A 23,645-nucleotide genomic window follows, 5' to 3' on the forward strand; every position below is an offset into this window, starting at 1 on the left:
ACATGTAGGTTGGCCAATAAAGTCATACTAGGTATTGGCATTTTAGCATCACTTGCAGAGAAAATGAAGTCTCACCCGAGGCACCTATGGGAACTGTAGGAACCAATATTTTGTAGTGGTGGAGGGAAATGGAACGTGTGCACAAATTGCCTTCTTCGAAATTCTACAATATTGAACTAAATCTAGTTGTAAACATTATATGCAACATACATTAAAACATTATTTTTTTCTAAAAAGGGGGTACTATAACACACAAACAATAAACACATCCAAATGTATTATAAAATCAACATGTCAAACATGTAAATGGGGACAAAACCAACTTTTAGCTATCTTCCATTAATATAAAATGGCGTTGAGAGAAATAATACAATAGTACCATATTAACTCCAAATCGACGCACCAGGCTAATGAAAAACAACATTACAATAATCACAACCCAACGAACCAACAACCAAAAAATATCCAACCAACACTAAAATTAGCCAACCCAAATCCTCTCGGCTTTTATATATTTATAGAAAACTATGTGGTCCCAACCCGACCTCATTTACCATGGAAAATAGTTACCATGGGAATTTACCATGGGTAGGTAAGCTACAATTGATATTCTTGACTCAATCAAAACTAGTCCAAAAGATTCAGTTAAACTTAACCAATTTAGCTCATCCACCTCATGCACAGCTCCTTTCCGTTCACTCTTCCCTTCTACAACTCTTTTGCACATTGATCCTTCTACAACAATTATGTGTGTTATTTCCTTCTTTTCACTTATGTGTGTAACTCCACCAAAACTATCAAAACTGCCTCAAAATTTATTCAAATCTTTTACCCCAAAAATGGCCCCAAGAAGGTGAAATTGAGAACTTGGAATTTCCCCAACAAAGAGACTACTAACAAGGAGGGAAGGTGCCAACAAGGAGCATGTTCATACCCCAAGGTCAAGAATGAGACACTGAGAGTGAAGTAGTAACCTAAAGAGAAACAAAGTGCCTTTGAAGGTAAAAGCCAAGAAACAACTAGTGCAGTTACAAGATATGTGCATGGAGGCTTACTTTCGCTACCTTGTTGTTGAAGGAGGGATGATACAAGAGGATATTTATATCTAACACTTAGAACTAAAGAAAGACTATTGAGGAAACAACTCCAAGAGAGCACATAATATCAAAGAGTCCCTTAGATATTTACCAAATGGTCCTTATACCCCAATGGCTTCCAATCAAGAGATAATTCTCCATTAAGGCATCTTGCAACCTAGTGTCCTTTACATTCATGCAAGCACGCGAGAGCATATACTTTGATGCACGACCAAGGTGACAAACTAAAGATAGAAGTAGATAACAATTATCACCCTACATAATGAAACCAAATAGGAGAATTGTGGCATGTTATTCATGAGAGGGATAGGATGACATGCCCCTTCCCATAATTGTTTGGTGGGACGATCACCATGCCACTCCCTCACTGGTCTCCTCCTACCTCACCCTATCTCAGGAAGAGTTACGCGAGTCGTACTCAAATGAAATTACTTAAAAAATAAATTATCACACACACACACACACATATATATTCTAATTGCATTCCTTTTTGACATTTTTCATATATCCATTTGCAATTTATTCCATATTATTTAATATTAATATGTAATGTATACAGATACCTTCTAAGAGTTATTTAAATAGATGTAGTTCTTTTAGTACACTCAAATATATGCACTAAATTTTGCAATGTGTGTGTGTATCAATTGAGTTTATGTCGAGTAGTTGTGAGGAATGATTATCATTCTCTCGAACTATGTTCAATTCTTACAAGTGACATATTGAGAGTATATTGTTGTAATGGCTTTGAGCCACATCAAATTGATGTATGAGACCCCCTTGTTTGTGGCACAAAGTCTTCACTTAGTCAACTTGTTTCACAATGCCTGTGTTCATGATAAAAATTACTCTAATCGCATTAGCTATTGATAAAAACCTCTCAAAGTCTTTTTTTTAGGACCCCCTAGAATGCATCTTTTTAGTAAAAATAAGCCTTATTTTAATATATATCCCCATTTTTTTTAATCAAATACCCTTTTAATACTCCCCAAAACCTATGAAACACCTATCCTCCACCTTCAATACCTATAGTATATTAGCTCTATTTTTCACAATTTAAAAACTCCTTTTTTTTAAATTAATGTGATAATATATTGGTCAACAAATAGATCAAAGATCCAACAATATGACTCCTAAAATTCGTGAAAAATACATACTCTACATATTTACAAATCAGTGCATATATAAAAAATTAATCAAATGCCAAGAAGATTATCAAACGAGAAGAGAAATTGGGAACGTCACCATGACTCTCCATCGATCAACATTCAATCACCACACCAAATGAAATGCCAAACACCATATTTCCTTTAAAAATAATAATAATAATAAAAATTAAAAATTAAAAACAATAACAGAACTGAGAAACTGAAAAACAATTCTTAAATCTTTCATATTTTCCATTAAAACATGTATAAGAAAAAAAATATCCATAAACTATAAAATCTAGACCACTCGTCATTTATTATATTTTAAAGATTTGAGAAACTGGAAAACAATTCTTAAATCTTTCATATTTTCCGTTAGAACGTGTATAAGAAAAAAAATATCCATAAACTATAAAATCTAGACCACTCGTCATTTATTATATTTTAAAGATTTGAAATTTACGCTACCTAATTTCAATGTAGACCCCACTTATCGACATAATTAATCATCAAATATATTTTATATTTCTCATATTAATTTTGAATGAGAAAATGTGTCGCATGCAATGACGATTGAGAAAGTATATTACATTTTTTATCCCTTTATAAGTAAATGGATAGAAGTATTTTCACCTCATGTATTTGTTAAACATTTAGTATATTTTTATATTTTTTTGGTGTCAAATGTTGAATGAGAAAGTACCTTTCGTACCCAATTTCGATGTAGACCGCACTTATCGACATAATTAATCATCAAATATATTTTATCTTTTCTCATATTATTTTTGAATGAGAAAATGTGTCGCATGCAATGACGATTGACAAATTATATTACATATTTTACCCCTTTATAAGTACATGCATGGAAGTATTTTTACGTTTTATACCTCATTTAATATATTTTTATATTTTCTGGTGTCAATGTTGAATGAGAAAGTACGTTTCGTAAGGAATGACGGTTGAGAAAATAAAATTAATTACAATAAGAACTCAACTTTTTTTTTGTAAGCTCAGGTGGATCCTCGTTTTCTATTTATATAACAACAAACTGAAACCACATACAGTGAATAGATGACCTCAGCTTGCCCATTGGGAAACCAAGTCTGTTGGTCACCTATGCATATTGTAAGCCTTCCAAAAATGATAAGTTATCAGTCTTTCTACCCAAGCAATATATACATAACTGTTTAAAAACCAGTCTATAGTCTTGGATCCCATAAGCATGCACGTAAAAGAAAGCTAACCGCTAAAAAACAAAATCCTGAGGACATTGAACTCGTCTATTCTCTGAGGTCTTCTGGTTCTGACTTCATTGTCGCTGGATCTTCTATTGAATCTCCAGGTGCTAGTGTCATTTCAATAATACAAGGAATGTGACGCTGAATGCGGTCCAGTCTTATATCCTGCTTGCATAGTTGGAACTGGATTGTTTGCAGGTCCTTTTTATAGTCCGGCATGTCTTTGATGATCAATGCCATCCCCATGGATACTTGCTCCATTGCTTTGCCTACCAGTCTTTTAATGAGCCAATACAGATGTAGGGTTTGTTTAAATTGTGATAGTCTCCCTCTGGTATTCCCAAGGTCTGGGATATGGTATTTCCCTTCTTCCATCTTGTCCTCAGAGTCCTCTTCCAAAATTCTATCCTCCATTTCTTCAATAATTTTTCGGATGCTAGCATCCGTTCCTTCCTTGTAAGTTTTTGCTGCCTCCCTGACAGTCTCATCCATTTGCTTTCTGCCTTTTTTTTGTTCTGAGGTTCCCAGGTCCTTTGGACGAGGACCAGATTTACCTCGTCCTCCACGACCTCTTCCTCTAGATAGTTGCGCCATGTCACCAGTGTCTACTACCTGTTCACAGTAATCATAATTCAATGTCAGAATAAAATAATCATTACCCATCCAAATACCAATAGCCTCGTGGGGTTCCTGTTCACCAATACTACCACCTTTCTGTCTACACTCCATTGCTCCTAGGTTTGCAAATGAACCAGGAGTGGTCTTCACCATCTCACTGCTCACCCTAACCTTCCTCTCGGTCTGACCCATAGTCTCTGTCTCTCCACCCCTGTCCCTTCCTCTCGCATTGAGGTCTCTCAGGCTAACCCATTCCCTGTGCGGCCTCGTGAGAGCAAACGAAGGGAGCTTCACACTGGGACTCTCTTCCCACCCCCTGCCTGGCTTACCATCTCCTCTCTCTCCCCTCGCAGCTCTACCTCCTCTGCATGTCACCCATTTCTTGCTTGGCTTTCTGCTTAGCTTCCCTTCCTAGGCTTGCTCTTCTCTGCTACTATAAATCCTCCTATCTACCAAAAAATTTGGCCTTAGGGACTTCTCAGGACCCGTAGTCCTCCATTCCACCCAGATAAACTCCTTACTCGTCTCACAAACCTTAGCCCCGAGAAAAATGCGCCACTCCCTATTAACTTCTATACCCTCACCCCTGGCCAGAGTCAACGAGAAGCTACCAAGCCACTCTCCCTCATTGCTTTTGCTCTCTCTGCGCATCAAAACCTCTCGTCGGGGAATTTCCTTCCCAACCTGGCACATGTTCCTTCCCCCTCTCGGTATACTGCAATTTCCTTCACAAATTACAGAAATAAAATGGTTAACATACCCGTGTTTCTTGCTTGTTGATTGTGGATAATGCCAGTCCTCCACTCTCGTTCTTCCGCTACTCTGCAATCTGGCCACCCTCTCTTCCCTACGCTCCCTCTCATACTCTACCTTACCTCCCTGCCATCCCATCCATCTTACGCCGCCGTCCTTACCACCTCTCCTCTTGCCTACGTACAAACCACCACTTCTCCCTTTTGACGTTGCTGCATACATGCAAGACTCCACCACACGGCATGGTATAATCGTGTGGGCTGTAGTGGGCAGGTCTTTCGCCTCTTGGCCTCTGACAACCATAATTAGTTTGATTACCCACTCCGTCACCCCGATCGGGGGAATAAGACCTCAAATTTTATTTAAATAGATGATGTTAATATTTTAATGATGTTTATCTTAATGGTCATTAAATTTAAGAGAGAATTTATAGGGAATCCTAATAAATGTTTTTTTTAATATATATATAATTAAATTTTTTTGATATTTATTATTGAATTTGATTTAAAAAATCAATAATAGAGATCTAATAAAAAAATTCAAAATATTAATGATTTTTTTTATTTAGAAATTTTAATATGGATAATGTTTATTTGAAACATTAAAAAGTTTTATATAAGTTTAATTTTTTCTATGTTAATTAGATTTTTTATAAATAATTATTATTTTTTTAATTCAAATTCATTTTTTATAAAATATATGTTAAATTTATAATGATGATGATGATTAATGTTTGCTAAGACCAATACAGTCTATCGGGCCTTAAGGAAGAAAGATATTAATTGAGATTCTTTAACATTTTATTTTTATGATAAAAGAAGAAGGGAGAGAAGTGTACCTAAGTCACTATAAATTTGTTTACTTAAAAAGTAATGAAGGTTGGTAGTGTGGCAAAGATTTTGAAAATTGGAACGAATGTGGGTAAGAGCTGGACAATCCAAGAGAAAGTTGTTTTCATTTTCAACCCTCTTCATATTGAAAAGGTGACGGATTCTTTCATCCCAAGGTGTTTTGGGAAATGACCAACACTCAATTTAACTTTGAAGCTCATGAGAATTAGTTCTTATCTTGGAAATATTCATTTTCTTCGTAGCATTGGTCAAGTCAAAAAATAATTATGGTTATCAAGCTTGGGGTTGTTAACCTCCTTATAGTATCTTAGCTTCCCCTTTCCCTCTAACTCTTTATCATTCCACAACTTATCCTTAAATTTGGAAGTAATAATACTTTGAATTTTATCCTCGTTCTCCAATATGACCTCCTCCCTTTCCCCCCATTGATCTAGCAAAGACTGGGCATCCTTATGCCAGCCTTGATTTACTCGGAGGTGGGGATTTTGGCTAGAGTTAAAAGCAATTTTGGGGAACCTCTTAGCTTCCATGTTGTATAGTTTCTTCTTATACATGAGATATGTAATCACAACCATGCTTTAAATGGAGAAAATGCTAGCTTCAATCAAGAGGATAAGGTAGGGAGTATTTCCTTTAATCTTGAGGTTGTATGTTATAAATTGATTTTGGATCAACTCAATCTTCCTCCATGATTCTCTAGATATACTGCAACCCCAAACCTCACAACCATATAAAATAACAAGGGTGAGGAGAGTCTTGATGAGGAGCTTGTTTTTACTCCAAACCCAAAGATATGTCAACTTACAATTGTTTTCAAGCCCATAATAAGTTTTCCAACCCCCAATAATTATTTTCTTAATGCTAGAATTCCAGTTGAGTTGATGATGAATGTTGATTCCTAGATACTTGTATGAAGAAACTTTCTCCAACTAGTTATTTTCATAAATGACATTATCATAGTTGATATTTTTGGATTTAATTACCATGACCTTAGTCTTGTCGATATTAAAAATGATACCCATGTTAGAGCAATAATAATGGAGGATTTTCAGTTGCTTGTCGAGATCGTCATGGGTCCTGGCTAGAAGAATGATATCGTCAACATAAAGGAGAATAGTAATGACCATATCAGTGATCTTAAGGCCATCACATCTTATAGCCTCCAAACATTCTTCTAGCATATCAATGTAAATGCAAAAATGGTAGGGGATTGGGGGCACCCTTAACTCTAATATTGTATTTAATTTATTCTAATCATCCATCCCTAGTCCTAAGCTTGGAAATAACATTCTCGTATAGCCTAATCACTTCAAAGATCAACTCAAGAGGAACCATCATCTCTTCTAGCCTTTTCCATAGCTTACCTTGAGGAATTGCTTCAACAGTTTTTCTAAAGTCGACAAAACAACAAAAGAGATCAGTTTTATTATTGCAACAATCCTCTCCAATGAGCCTAAGAGTAATAAGATGGTCTATAGTTGAATGATGTCTCCTAAATCCAACTTTCCCTTTAGCTCTTTTACCATGTGTTTCAATCCAGTCTTTTCCAAAATAAGTCCATACAACTTGGCTAAAATGTGACTAACCATAATGGTCATATAGTTAGAGGGAATGTTTTTATACCCACTTTTAAATATAGGTGCAATAAGTCTTTCTGTCCAAGGCTTAGGGAAGCCTCCTTTTATTGCCAAATTGAGGATTTTGTGTATATGACGGATGAGGATAGACCTTCCCATTTTGAAAATTCCAACTTGGTATCCTTCAATATCACTAGCTTTCCCATTAGCAATTCGCTTAATCCCAATCTCCACATCTTCCAAAGAAAAGATACCTTCCTCTATAGGAGTGTTCAAGATGTTGCCCATGGTGTCTTGGGAGTCATAAAGATTCTTAGATAGATATCCTAATTCTTTAAGGGGTTCAAATTATTTTCTTTCATTTTACTAACAATATTATTCCTCCAAAACTTTCTAGGCTCAACTTTAGAAATGTGAAAAAAATGCTCCTGCCCCCTATTTATATAAGATTTTTCTTCTTTTTCATAAGAGTTTTGTACATATTTATTTTTTTAAGCTTTAAGGATTCATTATTAAAATCTCTAATTTCTTTCTTAACAATTTTACAATCATCATCATACAAAGGGTTGGAAAATCTATTATTCTTTTTATAAGACACTTTGATAAAGAACTTGTTAAAGATAGTGGAAAAGATTGTAGTAAAATAATAATAATAATAAATAAAACAACTTTCCAAATGAAAAATTCTTAGAAAGTATGCAAGGTTTTGCTAATATCTTGATTAACAAAGGGGAAGAGCTAAAAAATTGAAAATACTAATGATCTGAAATTGGATTAGGTGATTTCTTCCTCTTTTACAAAATCAAATAAAAAAAAATTAGGACCGTCTTGATGCTTTGCAAGGTAAAACTAAGTCTTGAAAAAAACATTTTTCCAATATCTCTTAAAATCATGAATTGGTCTTCATATGTAACTTAACATAATGAGCATAACAACACATAATCCATGCAGGCATAAAGAAGAGCAAGACAAAGGTTTTTTTACGGAGTTCACCCCTCCTAGGTTACATCTTCGGGCTTGTCAACATGACTAGACCACTCATATATTCAGTATCAAAATGAAGTACATAAACATTTGTTGTAGGTAAATATGTGACTATTACCCCTAGAAGGTAATTTTCTCCTACAAATAACTCTCATAACAAAAACAGCTCAAAGCATCTCCTATAAACATGACACACTTCAATTGAAATGAGCTAAAAGGAACATGTGAACCCTTCAATTCCACATTGAAGCACATAATCAAAACTTCATGTTAAGAGAAGTTGAACCTGAGTTGAACCCTACAAGTTACAGTTGTTGTAGTAGACTTCTAGAAGTGAAAATACCCTTACAAGGTCTTCTCCATGCCCAAATACCTTCCAGAATTGTATTGAAACCCTGACTGATCCATACACCTTTTGTATAAAACCTACAAAAAGGCTCTAAAGATGTGCTCAAATCAGAAATTAGAGGTTACCAATAGATTCAGAACACCCAGAACCCCTAAGTAGCCTCTTTCTGACCTCAATTTGGATAAAAACTTAAAAGGTTATGATCTTCCAAGCTCTCTCATGAATTTTATTGTTAACCATCCTACAAATTCGCCCTTTTTCTATTGGTTCTACAAATCCGCCCCAAAAATCGCTAACGAAGCGAAAATTTCGCTACCTGCTAGTGCATTTTGTTGGATGATTAATTTAGCCTCGGACCCCTTAATCTGAAAATTACAGCCACATGGGCCACATAGGGCCGAGGGATGGGCCTTAACGCCCATCCCCGCCGGTTAAGCCCCTTAATACTTAGGGACGAGGTCACGTGTGGCACCGCAGGTCCAAGGGTTAGGCCAACATCCCACCCTACCCGTCGAAGCTCCCAATCTGCTGGCTCTTGGTCATCTTAAGAGCCATATGGCCTGGGCTAGGACCACAACTTAGCGCCTACCACATTCTACATTGAGCCCCTTAAACCTTAGTGCTCGGTCATGATGATGGCATATGACTTCGTGGCTAGCCCCCTTAACTCTGCAAGCGCTTCAACACTCCTCTGTTGGTCATGTGTACTTACATATGTGCTATGTCTGGGACTTACCCAATCTCCTGACTTGTTAGCACTTGACATTGGTTTCATGGAGTACCATATGACCTCGAGTTAGGGCCTACCTTCGCACCCTCCACAAAGACCTCTGCCAAGCCCTCGCTGTGGTTGCATAGGCTCCATGTGATCTGTGGTTGTTCCCTAATACTGTGCTCCCAACCCTTTAACACTCCACTCTAGAAAGTGGTTATATGGGGTTCCATAAGCTCCAGGGCTGGTCCCCATGTTTCGGCCCCAACTGTTCCGCGCTCCGATCTTTTGCATATTGTCTGGTGGATGGTATATGGTGATGCTATAACTATGGGTCAATTCTAAGCCCACACCCTTTGTTCTCTTTCCTGTAGTCTTGTGGGTGTGGGGTGACTGGGGGCTAGGGCTTAGCCTTGACCCCGTTCCCCAAATACAAAACACATTGAATATAAATATATTTGTGCCACTATAGTTAATAAGAATTTCCTGGTGGCATGGAAGTAACGAACTATGTTGCTATACCAGAGGTCTTGCGTTCGATTCCTGTGAGGGTAGATCAACCATATACCAAAATTTTGGCCAATACAAGGATGCCACGTGGTTGCCTCCCATTGGGCCATGTGGTTGCCATTCATAGGGCCACTTCAAAAACTCATCCACCAATAAAATGTGCCCATCAACCAATGAATCAAATGAAGCCAATTGTCAACTTCCAGTTGGCTTGTACTAGTACAGTCACCCTACTGACTCAACAGTGTAATCATCCTAGTCAATTGCCCAGGCCTGCTCAAATTTTGCTTGTTTGGGAAAACGATCAAAACGCGATATCAGGAGAATAAAATGTCAATTTTGAGCAATTCAAGCTACGTTGGATTCATATCGGCGAGCTCTTCGATTTGGCACTAGTTTCAAGAATTTCTGGGAACTTTCATTTCTAAGCTTAAAATTGATCACCTGATCACACCTCCCCACTAGGAACTTTTAGACTCCAAAAGTTTACTTCCCTAGTCAATATAAAGAGGTTAGAACTCAAAAATATCTAAAAACTCAATCCAAAAAGAAAAAAAATCAATTGGTTCCCTTCAAGCGCCAATCAAGGCACTTCACTTATCATCCTCATGAAGACCTGTTGTCCTGTTAAGAATTGAGGCATCATTCTTATTGTTATTGCAGGAACAAAATATTTATGAGTGGAATCTAAACATTCTCTTTACTCTCATATTTTCACGTCTCCTAAAACACTTCATCTTGAAGTCTAAACTCTTAAAGACAAACTTGACTCCATCTTAGAAATCATACACAAAATAAATTTTCTTTAACATCTTCAAGCTGAGCTTGTACAAGAAAAGTACATTGTCACAAAATTTTCCATGATATGATTGACCTTGCCGACAATACATAGTCATATTATACAATCTTAAAAAAAAATATTCAATTCACGCAAGTTTCAAATTGAATACTTGTATCAGTGAACATATGACAACTTATGGACAACTTTGAATGACAATCTTGTACATTCAAAAAAGTCCTTAACATGTGGACTATAACAAGTCAATATAGACATCAATGAAAAAAATCTACTTGTTGAGCATAGTGACAATGAATGTTAACTTTACAAAAGTACCTAAACATGTAATGACAACACATATTTACAAAATTTTACAAAACAAATTTACAATAAGTGTACCCAAACTTTGCCTCTCCTATGCTTATGGGTTATATTCTTGCATTTTATTGTCTTGAAGGTCACTTATTATTGTGGAGAGTCGTATTTTCCACCTCTTGTTTCCCTTGCATTATCAGTAGCATAATCTCTTTACCTTTCTTTGAACGAAACTCCAAATGCAACTTCCAAGATCGTTCAGTGTCGTGTCCATGCACCTTGCAATGAGCACATAAAAAATTATTTTTGTTTGTCGACATAGAATTTCTCTCATGCGAATGAAAGTCATTATGCTTGATGCCCAAAATTTGGTTCATTATTTTAACCATTATCATACGTTGCTTACATACAGCCACACGATGGTTAATAGCATCACAAAATGTACAAGGGTATTGATTCCACAAGTATTCAAAATTTCCATGCATAGGAAAACACTCTTGCGAGTTATACCTGTCTCTAGAGATGCAACTTCGAGATTGTCACAAGGTGGTGACATCTCATGCTCAGATGCTTGATGTACCTCAAGTTGTTTGGAGAATTCCCCAAACTCCCTTCGACCATATCCCAATCCCATATACTTCGATCTCTCCTCAACCATAATTGGATTGGTAATACCTTGGCCATTTATGCCGAGGCCTCCACCTTCATATCCCATCTTGGAAAGAAACTTCATACCTATGTCTTTGGTATGTTGCTCGAATGCTGCAAAAGTGTTGTTATGCATATAAACGGAAGGAGGGGAACTTGAGATGCTAATTACCTCCTTAAATTTGTCATTTGTCCTTTCAAATTTTGATGATGACGATGATGGCCAACTTATATATGACTCTAGCCATCCACTCTTATCCACTAGCATATGGTGTGCTTCTTGAAGATGTTTGCAAAATTCACATGCAACATCTTCCACATATTTTCCAAAACCACTATTTGAACCATGACCACATATTGGCCTCATTCTGGAGGTTTCTCTTGCTGGTACTAGAGTAGATCTTTTTGCAACTTTCTCATCATACACTTGCTGCAAAACAAAACGTATGTGTCTGTTTGCCTCTTCAACTATCTCTAACATCCTTCTCAAATCTATTTCCTCCATCTGAAGAGCCAAATTTTTCTCCTCTAGTTCTTGAAGACTCGTTTTGCTTCTCATTCTTGAAATTCGATCAACTGGTGCATTGATACCAAACTAATCTGAAATTGGATTAGGTGATTTCTTCCTCTTTTTCAAAATCAAATAAAACAAAAATTACGACCGTGATGACACTTTGTAAGGTAAAACTAGGTCTTGAAACAAACAGCTTTCCAATATCTCTTCAAATCATGAATTAGTCTTCATATGTCATTTAACATAATGAACATAACAAAACATAATCTATGTAGGTATAAAGAAGAGCAAGACAAAGGTTTGTTGACGGAGTTCACCCCTCCTAGGCTACATCTCTGGGCCTATCAACATGATTAGACCACTCATATGTTCAGTATCAAAATGAAGTACATAAACATTTGTTGCAGGTAAATATGTGGATATTACCCCTACAAGGTAACTTTCTCCTACAAAGAACTCTCACAATAACAACAGCTCAAAGCATATCCTACAAAGATGACATACTTCAACTAAAGTGAGCTAAAAACAACATGTGAAACCTTCAATTCCACATTGAAGCACATAATCAAAACTTCATGTTAAGAGAAGTTGAACTTGAGTTGAACCCTACAAGTTACAACTGTTGCAATAGACTTCTGGAAGTGAGAATACCCTTATACGGTCTTCTCCATGCCCAAATACCTTCCAGAATTAATTCCAAACCCTGACTGATCCATACACCTTTTGTCTCAAGCTTGCAAAAATAATATGAAGATATGCTCAAATGAGAGATTAGAGGTTACTAGTGGATTCAAAACATCCAAAAACCCCTAAGTAGCCTCTTTCTAAGCTCAATTTGGATTAAAGAAACAAAAAGTTATGAGCTTCCAAGCTCTCTCATGAATTTCACTTTTAACCATCCTGAAAATTCGCCCTTTTGTCTATTGGTTCTACAAATCCACCCTCAAAATCGCTAACAAAGTGACAATTTCACTCCGGCTGGTGCATTTTGTTGGATTATTAATTTAGCCTCGGACCCCTTAATCCGAAAATTACGGCCACATGAGCAACATAGGGCCGAGGACTAGGCCTCAACGCTTGCCCTTGTCGGTTAAGCCCCTTAATACTTAGGGATGAGGTCACGTGTGGCTCCACGGGTTCGAGGTTTGGGCCAACGGCCTGCCCTACCCGTTGGAGCCTCGAATCTACTTGCACGCGGTCACCATAAGAGCCATATGCCCTAGGTTGGGGCCATAACTTAGCACCTAACACAGTCTCCACCGAGCCCCTTAAACATTAGCGCTCAGTCACGATGGCGGCATATAACCTCGGGGCTGACCCTCTTAACTCCACAAGCGCTTCAGCGCTCCATCGCTAGTCCTGTGTACCTGCATATGCCCTAAGGTCAAGGCTTACCCAAGCTCCCAACTTGTTAGCACTTGGCGCTGGTTTCATGGAGTATCATATGACCGCAGGCTAGGGCCTACCTTCATGCCCTCCACAAAGACCTCTGCAAATCCCTCACTATGGTTACATAGGCTCCATGTGAGCTGGGTCTAGTCCCTAAGACTTCACCCCCAACCTTTTAACACTTCGCTCTGGCAAGTGGTTATATGGGGTTCCATATGCTCCAGGGCTGGTCCCCATGTTTCTGCCCCAACTGTTCCGCGCTCCTGGCTTTCGCATATGGTCTGGTGGATGGTATATGGTGATGTTAGAACCATGGGTCGAGGCTAAGCTTGCACCCTTGGTTCTCCTGCCTGTGGTCCCATGGGTGTGGGGTGACCGGGGACTAGGGCTTAGCCCCGACCCCGTTCCCCAAATACAAAACACATTGAATTTAAATATATTTGCCTCACTATATTTAATAAGAACTACCTAGTGGCATGGCGATAAGCGGTTGTGTTGCTAGACTAGAGGTCTCATGTTCGATTCCTGTGATGGAAGTTTGGCCCTAAACCAAAATTTTGACCATTATCGGGATGCCAAGTGGCGGCCTCCCATTGGACCACGTGGCTCCCATTCATAGGGTCACTTCAAAAACTCATCCATCTATAAAATTCACCCATCAACCAACGAATCAGATGATGCCACTTGTCAGATTTTGGTTGGCATGTACCTGTATGGTCACCCTTCTAAGTCAGCAGTACGATCAACCTAGTCAACTTCCTAGTCAACAGGCCTGCTCAAATTTTGTCTATTTGGGAAAACGATAAGAACACAATATCGAGAGCATATGATATCAGTTTTGAGGGATTCAAGTTGCATTGGATTCAAATTGGTGAGATCTTCAATTTGGCGCTAGTTTCAAGAAGTTATGGGCAATTTAATTTTTGAGCTTAAAATTGATCACCTAATCAACTAATGTATAGTAAACATGAATACAATCACATGTTTATGTTTAAACTTTAACTTCAACTCAAGAATTTCTTTCATAAATATTTCCTTAGGCCCTTCATTATCATTTGCTTCTTGTCTCATAATGTTAAAATAATGTAGTGCTTATTACTTTATTAATCCCCACCCCTTCAGGGTTGTAGGGATTATTATAATTGTCCTTGCCCTTTTCATTAGTCCCTGCACATTAACCGGAGTTTATTACCCCAATTTAACCCAATGTTTCCAATTTTTAGTCCCTGCAACACCTTTTTGTCAACGTATGAGTTTTGTCTAACTTATATTTCAACCAATACACAATTTAGAGGTCTTATTTGGACTCATATCGAGGCAAGATGTATTGAAACTTAGGCTAAATGTCAATTGATATAGAGAATTTTATTTTCAAGTAGCTAATGCTAACATCAGTTCATAGATATTTTATGTTTACAAATTAAGAGCATATTTTTTATGTTTACAAGGGTGTCGAGATTTTACAAACAACTCACACATGTTTAAACACTTTGCATGGTAGTACTCCATTTGTCTTCACTTCATTGAAGTATTGCACTTGTCTTCACTTTACGTGGTTCTCTTCACTTATCATGGCGAACATTCAAATTCTAGTGACACTCTATAGAAGAAATATTTAATGTACTAGTAAAGACTTCTTAGAGCCCCTCCTAAGGGCTTGATATAGAGCAACTTGCAACAGAAAGAAGAATAGTGTCACCAAAGAATGATTTTATGAATTTATATACCATTCATTTTTTAATATTGATGCTTATAATTCAATTTTTCATTTTTCATTTTTATGTTGTAGCATGTCACATAAATCTCATTGGTATTTTTTCATTGTTTCCGTTTTTTCCATTTCTAATATGGAACAACAAAGAATAGGTGAGCAACAAACATTTTTTCTATAAGTTGTTCACATGCACTTATATTTCATGGTATAAACATTGATTATATATACACATGCATGCAACTATAAATAGGTATAGACAGGACAAGGGTGCAATGTTTCCATAGGAAACATAGAAGGAAAATGATGCCAACATCAGAATGCATAAAATAATGGTAAGAATAGATTTTGAATATCATAGATGCAAAACAAAAATAACCATAGTTGAAGGGTGTTCTTGGTGTAGGCCTCATTAATGGCCTCAATAAATTCGTTCATAAAATAAAAGCACCAATTAAGGCACCTACCGTCTACGCATACAAAATGTCAAGATTGCATTAGCCCTTCTTTTGGTTCCTCATGACATGACATACCTGGATTCTTGTGTCTTTCAGAGTGGACTTGAGTAAATAGAAGAAATATCTTCCCCTTTGTACCCCCTATGCAACATGAAATAAATAACCCACCAAGGGTATACTTACATTATGAAGTAGGTGGTCATGTAGTATAAGAAAAATTTAGCTAAGTTTTCTTCCTTAAAGTTATGGCAGTCCTAGCCTCTGGGAACAGATCTTTATGATGAATTGAATTTCTACACCTTTCCTCTTACTCACACTGCATACATTTGGGAGGTCAAAGCAGTGCCTTAGTTTGGTTAGTCTCTTTGTCTCCCCTCATGTTTAGTGTATAGTGTACATGTCCTCATCTCCACTATTCTTTGTCATATTATACAATCCATTCAAAGCTAGTTTGTATCTCTCAATGTAATGAAAAACTAGAAGTTTCTCCCTAGTTCATCATTTATGGAATAAATCAGTTCATCTTCCCTCACCAACATTTGAAAAATGTGTGGATATTTAGGCACCATAGCTTAAATTTCTTGTAACACCTGCAATCTTCCCCATATATTATCATCTTGAATTTCTTGCAACACCTGCAGTCTTCCATATGTATTATCATATTGTAGGTAATCTACAGTAGCTCGTATATTTTTTATAGGTGAACGAAGGTCTCCCATAATGGTTTGCATCCTTTTCTTGAATACACAACACATGACCCACCCATCCTCCTGCAAATCCTAGATAATTAGTCTCTAAAGTAGCACAGTTACCAAGAAACCCTTGCTACCCTAATTAAATTCTAGTGGAATAATTGTATGAAATCAACTGTAAAAGTATAAACAAGCATGGAGTGATGGAACTTACATTTACCTGTAGTTTTTCCTTGTCATATAGATGGTATTCATGCATAATCCATTATCATTTTTTGCCATGAGGGGCTCACTCTGTTTAGAATACAAGTGTTTTCCTCATGCCAATTTGCTTATAGTTCATAAATATGATTTTATTCCTACCAGTTTCCTTCCAAAATTTTGTAGTCATGGCTCTATTTGTGCGAGCGCCCATTGGATACTTCTTGTCTTTCATGGAAAATTTTAGGGGCTAATATTCATAGGTGGGCTAATTTTCCATGATTTTTCCAAAAAAAAGGTTCACCAAATTCCATTTTTTATAAAAATGATTTGCCCAAATTTTACAATATAAAATTATTTTACCTTAAAAATCACCTTATAGAGAGAGTATATATAAAATCATTATAAATTTGAATAATTTTACAAATACATCAATAAACATTTTATTGTTTGCATATTAGGGACTAGTGAGATTTGCCAATTTTTTTAAACTTCAAGTTATTTTTCCATCCTTAAAATTTTCCATGTTGTCTTTATGATTGAAGAAGTACCATTCATCCTATGGAGCAGACCCAATCTTGCATGTCTCTGCAATAGACAATTCAATTTTGACATAAGCATATTATTGTAACAATAGAGCTTGACTAAAACTTCTGAGTCTCAAAATTGGAAGTAATTTAAGAAACCAAGAGAACATAATTCAACATTTCCTAGACTATTGTAGCAACATTTCCCATGTTTTCATGCAATTTATATATCTCTGAACTTGTAAAACTCACCTCACCTTGTCCTCTTTCATAGCTACAGAATCAAGCTTTGCGCCTAGAAAAATAGATGCAATAGCATCAACCCATGAGGGTAAATTCATTAAAGTTCATGGAAATGAAATTGCATTAATTGTTATCGCAGGAAAACCTAATATTCTAGGTCCAATAATCCCCATGATGAATCCCACTGTAGTCCAAAATTTCCCTAGATGTCCTAAATCTATTTTGGGTTCTTCTTCATATCAATGACTTATGGCATGATATTTAACCCTAATTAAGTACCTTCAGTTTTGTATTGACGAATGGTTGACATAAAAATTTTCTTCTCTACAAAGGAATTGACAACAGAAAATACAAAGGCAAGCCCAAATCAAATCTGAAATACCCAGATGGTATAAATTCCCTGCGGAATTCTTCATTATGGCTATCATCTAACCAAGATAGGAGAATCAGAGCAATGTTCTACATGTGCTTACTAAATGTAATAGGGATCCACAAGGCCTTGCCAAGCTGGAGGAAAGTTTTTATATTGTGGTTTCAAAATTATTTGCAAACTATCATGCTTGTTTAGCTTCATTTTCGGAATATACATTTTTGACTGTACTACTTACTTTGTTGAGTTGTTTCACCATTTTGAAGGCTTCATCAGGGTTCATTAGACAACTAGCAAACTTTTCCCCTAACTTTAGTCTATCTATATCTAAACTTGCGGCATTGGATATGTGCCAAAGCAGAGTTGTATTCAATGCCATTACACAATCAGATAAAGAAACTCTGAAATAAAGATGTCAAAGGTCTTGGAAGTTGGTATTGTGGTTTTGGATAGCTATTTTCTGCAATTGCCATAACCCAAAGCTTCTCGTGATGTGATATGAGTGGAGGTCACAAAATGTTCTAATATAGAGTAACAAGAAAAAATGGAACCCATGCATAATGATGTCAAATAGAGTTGATGTATTAGATGTATTAGTGTGTATTAATTTTTTTTATATGTATCCTAAAAAATAAAAAATATATTTTTTTTACGATTAAAAAAAATAATACTAGTAACTTGACCACCCACATGTGCATGCCTAAAAGATTTGCAAGATCTTCTCATAGAGCACAAAAAACAAAAATCAGGATTATATAACAAATATGTCTAGTTTGTTTAGAAGTTGTTACAGTGATTACATATATATGCCAATATACATAGTCCATCATAAAGGCTATACATCGACAGAAACAAAAAATAAATAGAAGTGTGAGTTTGATCATGGATGTTCCTATTGCAAACCCTCTATGAAGGGTGCAATTTTTTTTAAGATTCATAAATATCATTAAGAAATTATTTAGTAATGGTTTGTTATTTTTTCCGTTTATTTATTTTTCTTAATACAATTATTTGTTTAAAATTTCTTTACACATTCTTCTTTTTTGGTTAGTATAAAAAATTGTATTCCACACGTTTGCTTCTTTTCAATTGGTATCAAAGCCTAGTCACCTCAAATCTAAGGCCTTAGGGACAATGTGTTTTTTATTTAATATTGGTTTGAGTGGAATCTTGCATAGAAGAAAATTTTGTTGTAGGGAAAGGATGAGCACACCTAGATTGTAAGGGATATGTTTAATAGCACTAACTTTGAGCTATGGAATTTCAAAATGGAAATTTTTCTCATAGATATACGGGTTGTAGTATATGGAATCATACCCACAAGTATGAAATATAAAGAGCGGGTGGTGTTGGAGAAAAATGAAAAAATCCTTATCAATATTTCTATGGAAAAGTTGGTATTATTGAACATTTTCGAACAAGTTTTGAGATTTTTACTAGGATAAATACTTGGTCAATAAGCTTTTGTTATGGAAAGAATTTCTCACATGGAGAATAGGTTATGGTGAATATATAATTGAGCACTTGAATCCATTTAATAGTATTATTACCCAATTTTTCTTAGTTAGAGTGAAGATCAATTATGAGGATCATTGTATAAATCTTTTATATTATTTTCCAGATTCATTAGGATAACTAGTAATCGCCACTCGAAGCACTGTAAAGACATTGATGCTTGATGAGGTTGTGATTGGTTCACTTTTAGAGGAGGTGAGGTATAAAATTTTTGAATCCACCAATAAGGACATGACTATTCATGGATGATTGAAGAGAATGACAAGAAGAGAGAAAAGGGTAGTAATGGTTTGCTATTTTTTTCCGTTTATTTATTTTTCTTAATACAATTATTTGTTTAAAATTTCTTTACACGTTCTTCTTTTTTGGTTAGTATAAAAAAGTGTATTCCACACAGTTTCTTCTTTTCAATTGGTATCAAAGCCTAGTCACCTCAAATCCAAGGCCTTAGGGACAATGTGTTTTTTTATTTAATATTGGTTTGAGTGGGATCTTGCATAGAAGCAAATTTTGTTGTAGGGGAAGGATGAGCACACCTAGATTATAATGGAGAGGTTTAGTAGCACTAACTTTGAGCTATGGAATTTCAAAATGGAAAATTTTCTCATAGATTGATGTCTATGGGTTGTAGTATATGGAACCATACTCACAAGTATGAAATATAAAGAGTGGGTGGTGTTGGAGAAAAATGAAAAAATCCTTATCAATATTTCTATGGAAAAGTTGGTATTAATGAACATTTTTGAAGAAGTTTTGAGATATTTACTAGGATAAATACTTCGTCAATAAGCTTTTGTTATGGAAAGAATTTCTCACGTGGAGAACAGGTTATGGTGATTCTATAATTGAGCACTTGAATCCATTTAATAGTATTATGACCCAATTGGTCTTAGTTAGAGTGAAGATCAATTATGAGGATCATTGTATAAATATTTTATATTATTTTCAGATTCATTAGGATAATTAGTAATGGCCACTCGAAGCACTGTAAAGACATTGATGCTTGATGAGGTTGTGGTTGGTTCAATTTTAGAGGAGGTGAGGTATAATTTTTTTTAATCCACCAATGAGGACATGACTATTCATGGATGATTGAAGAGAATGGCAAGAAGAAAGAAAAGGGTAGATCCAAATCTTGTGGAATACATAAGTGATCTCGAAAGTCCAAGGGAAAATGTTGGCAATATAGTATGGTTGATCATTTCAAAAGAGACCTCAAGGAAGATAAAAATAATAATACAAAGGAAAAGAATAATTATAATGATGAGTTTGAAAAGTCTTCTCAATACAATGGCGGAGATGCATTTTTTGCAACTTTGGTAACCCATGTAGGCCAGATTGTGTGGTTGATAAACTTTAGAGCTTCCTTCTATATGAATTCCCATTAGAAATGATTTTCAATGTATGATAAATATGATGGTGGGGTTGTATAACATGGTGATGCCTTTCCTCTTATCATAGTGGATAATGTAGAGTATTGATGATATTTCTTGATGGTAGAGTGTGTTAGAGTCGGTCTTTACATCCCTCCTTCAGATATCATTTCTCTTATTGCATTTCATTTTTAGGTGTCTCATACAGTTCATTCATCCGCATTCCGTTAGGGGCATGCCATAATCTTACGGAAGGGCCTTGTCACTCATTCCCCTCATGTCTTGTACTTGCTGGCTCAAGTCTTTTCATCAAGGTCCATCAAAATCATTTTCCAATCAATGACAGTCAATGTTTGGTATTTTGGTGGGAAAAGATTCATTTCAGTAATTAGGTCTAGGGTTTAGCGAATTCAGTCTTCAAAGTGTCCAATAATGCCAGCAGGCTAGAGGGAGGTTCTAAACAAGTTTTTATTTCAAAAATTTCATCGTCATATTGCTGGACTATGACTTTTCTTCAAAACTCTGTTTTGAAGAAAATTTGACATTTCATCTTTTGTAATAAATTGCCATGTAAATTTCAAAATTTTTAGTTCTTGGATATTTTAGATGTAGCCTTGGTCATGCTTTGCCGAAACTTAATGCCAAACATCCCTGCAAAATTGACAAAAGAGTTTCATTATTTTAGCCAAAAATCAAAGAGGAAACAAAAAGAACAGAGTTGTATTAAAATGAGAAAAGTGCCAAAACTAAAACATAAGAAAGTGGGTTTTTGAGAAACAAAAATCAAACCCATCACTATATAAGATATTTTCATTGTTTGAAACACCCATTGGTATGCCAAGAGATCAATTGAAGTCGACTTAAGTTGGGAAAGAGCGAAGCTGTGTTTTGAAAGCCAAGACTATGTGTTGGAGTGCGCGCGGCGCATTGGAGGAAGGCGTGGTGCACATAGGCCGCGCGGCGCATTGGGCCAAGTTTCACCGTGCAATTTACAACCGGCGTGGCACATCCAGGAGGCGTGATGCACTGGGTTTGTGTGCGGCGCACAGAGCCGACAGGCCAATTTTATATCACTGCTTTCATAAAAAACCAAACAACTCCATTTCTTCTGCTCCAAGTAAGTTTGAGAGTTCTCGCCATTGAATTTAGCTTGTGTTGGGTATTGTTTGGAGGGAAGATTTGAAAGTTTAAAGTTTGAAAATATAAACCCTATATTTATATCAAAATCTGCTCCTTTGGGTTTTGAAATTGGTGTTTTGAAATTGTAATTTTGGTGCCAAGTCTCCTTTCCCACCTGTGATCCTTTCCCTTTCATAATTCTATCATTATAGTCAATCCCTTATGCCCTAACCTCCCAAACTACTCATATCCCTGCTTCCCATTTTCCCTATCCTAAATCCTACCATTCCCTATCATTTTCCCTCTCCCATATCATTTGTAACAAATTCCCAAACCCCACATCCCTAAACACAGTCAAATGACTGTTAACACATTTCAAATTTCACTTGACAAACTCCACCATCCACTTTTCCCACTGTCCCATATTCCTCACAGTTCCTTATTGCTCTTTGGCATATTTGGCATTGAAAACAAACACCTATTTCTCATTTTCAAACCAATCAAACATACACTTGTTATACACATTGCAGCACCATGACAGAGACTGATTCATCATATGAACAAGACAGTGATTCTACCACAGAGCTTCATGCACCAAGGAGGCCTCGTAAGGGTGGCAGACATGTCAGAGAAGAGCCCACCTCATTGACTCAATTGCAGGCCTGCCCACTTGCCATGGCATGTTTCCAACAACAGTCATGCTTTCAGTATTGTGAGATGATTTCTCAGATTCAGCATCATTACGAGTTGGCTAGGTTGTTTCTTTTTCATTTACATGATGGTCAGATAACTCTTGCTAGTGTAAATTTCACCTTGACACCAGAAACCATTTCTCAAGCAACAGGAATACCGAATGTAGGTGAGGAGTGGAACAAAAGACAACAAGTAGAAAGAGTACATTATGAACCATATATCAGGCCTAGCTATGTGAGATAGCTCAGCAGGGTGTTCCCATTTCGGTTTTTGAAAGAATCTTATGTGTTGTTGATGAGACTCATTATCAGATACTTCAGTTGTGAAGGCCGCTTCTCACGCCTCTATGCATACCATATCAGGTTATTGATGCATTTCACGAGAGTGAAGATGATGAACATTCCATATTTCATGTGCCAAAACATCAAGAGGATGACTACTCTTGTGCAGAAGAAGACTCTTGAATAGCAGTACAATAGCATTTATCACTATGCACTCATCAAGATCATTGTTGTGCATCAGCTTGGTTTGCAGGGTATCACATGGGAAGACTTCATTTCCCGTGAGTTCTTTACAGCTTCAGCAGCTCATCAGGAGGTTGTCCATGATGTGAGTGAACCTTCACATCAGTATGGAGGTCAGGAGGCGGAGACTACTAGTGTGCCGGCATATGTCACCTATCAGAGAGGCACGAGGGGATTGTTTGCAGCAGCTCGACGAGTACTATCTCCACCTGGGGTGGAAGGGGTCTCGTTGTCGTCATTAGCAGCACATGTATAGGTATAGGACAGAGGCAAGAAGCCTATGCAGGATGAGGGCCCTTCAGGAGGCCAAGACATTGATTTCATCCTCATCGATGATGATGTGAGCTCTTCTAGCTCAAAGCTGAGGGAGATTATTCAGGAGTAGAAGACTGAGATAGATGTATTGACCGACAAGTTGCAGAGAGCTCAATGGGACATAAAATATTTGGAGTAGCAAAACAAACAATTGGAGGATCAGCATACAGTCATGGAGTTACAAAACATTCAGAAGAACCGCCAAGCTGCCCAAAGGCAAAGGGTGGAGTTCACTTCGCTTGAGCAAGAGATCAACGCCGATCGGGAATCTTGGCTTGAGAGGATCAACATTCATCTTGAGAAGCTGTTGGCAAAGGCAAACAAGGACAAGGACATGCTCAGGCACATGAAAAATCATTATTGGGCACGAACTCATGTTTGCAAAGCGAGGATCAAAATCCTGAAGGCAAAACTAAGGAGAGA

Source organism: Pinus tabuliformis, chromosome 6 (assembly GCF_031772625.1).
Source record: "Pinus tabuliformis cultivar Carrire ecotype Pingquan chromosome 6, CPIR1, whole genome shotgun sequence".
In the NCBI taxonomy this organism is placed as follows: Eukaryota; Viridiplantae; Streptophyta; class Pinopsida; order Pinales; family Pinaceae; genus Pinus; species Pinus tabuliformis.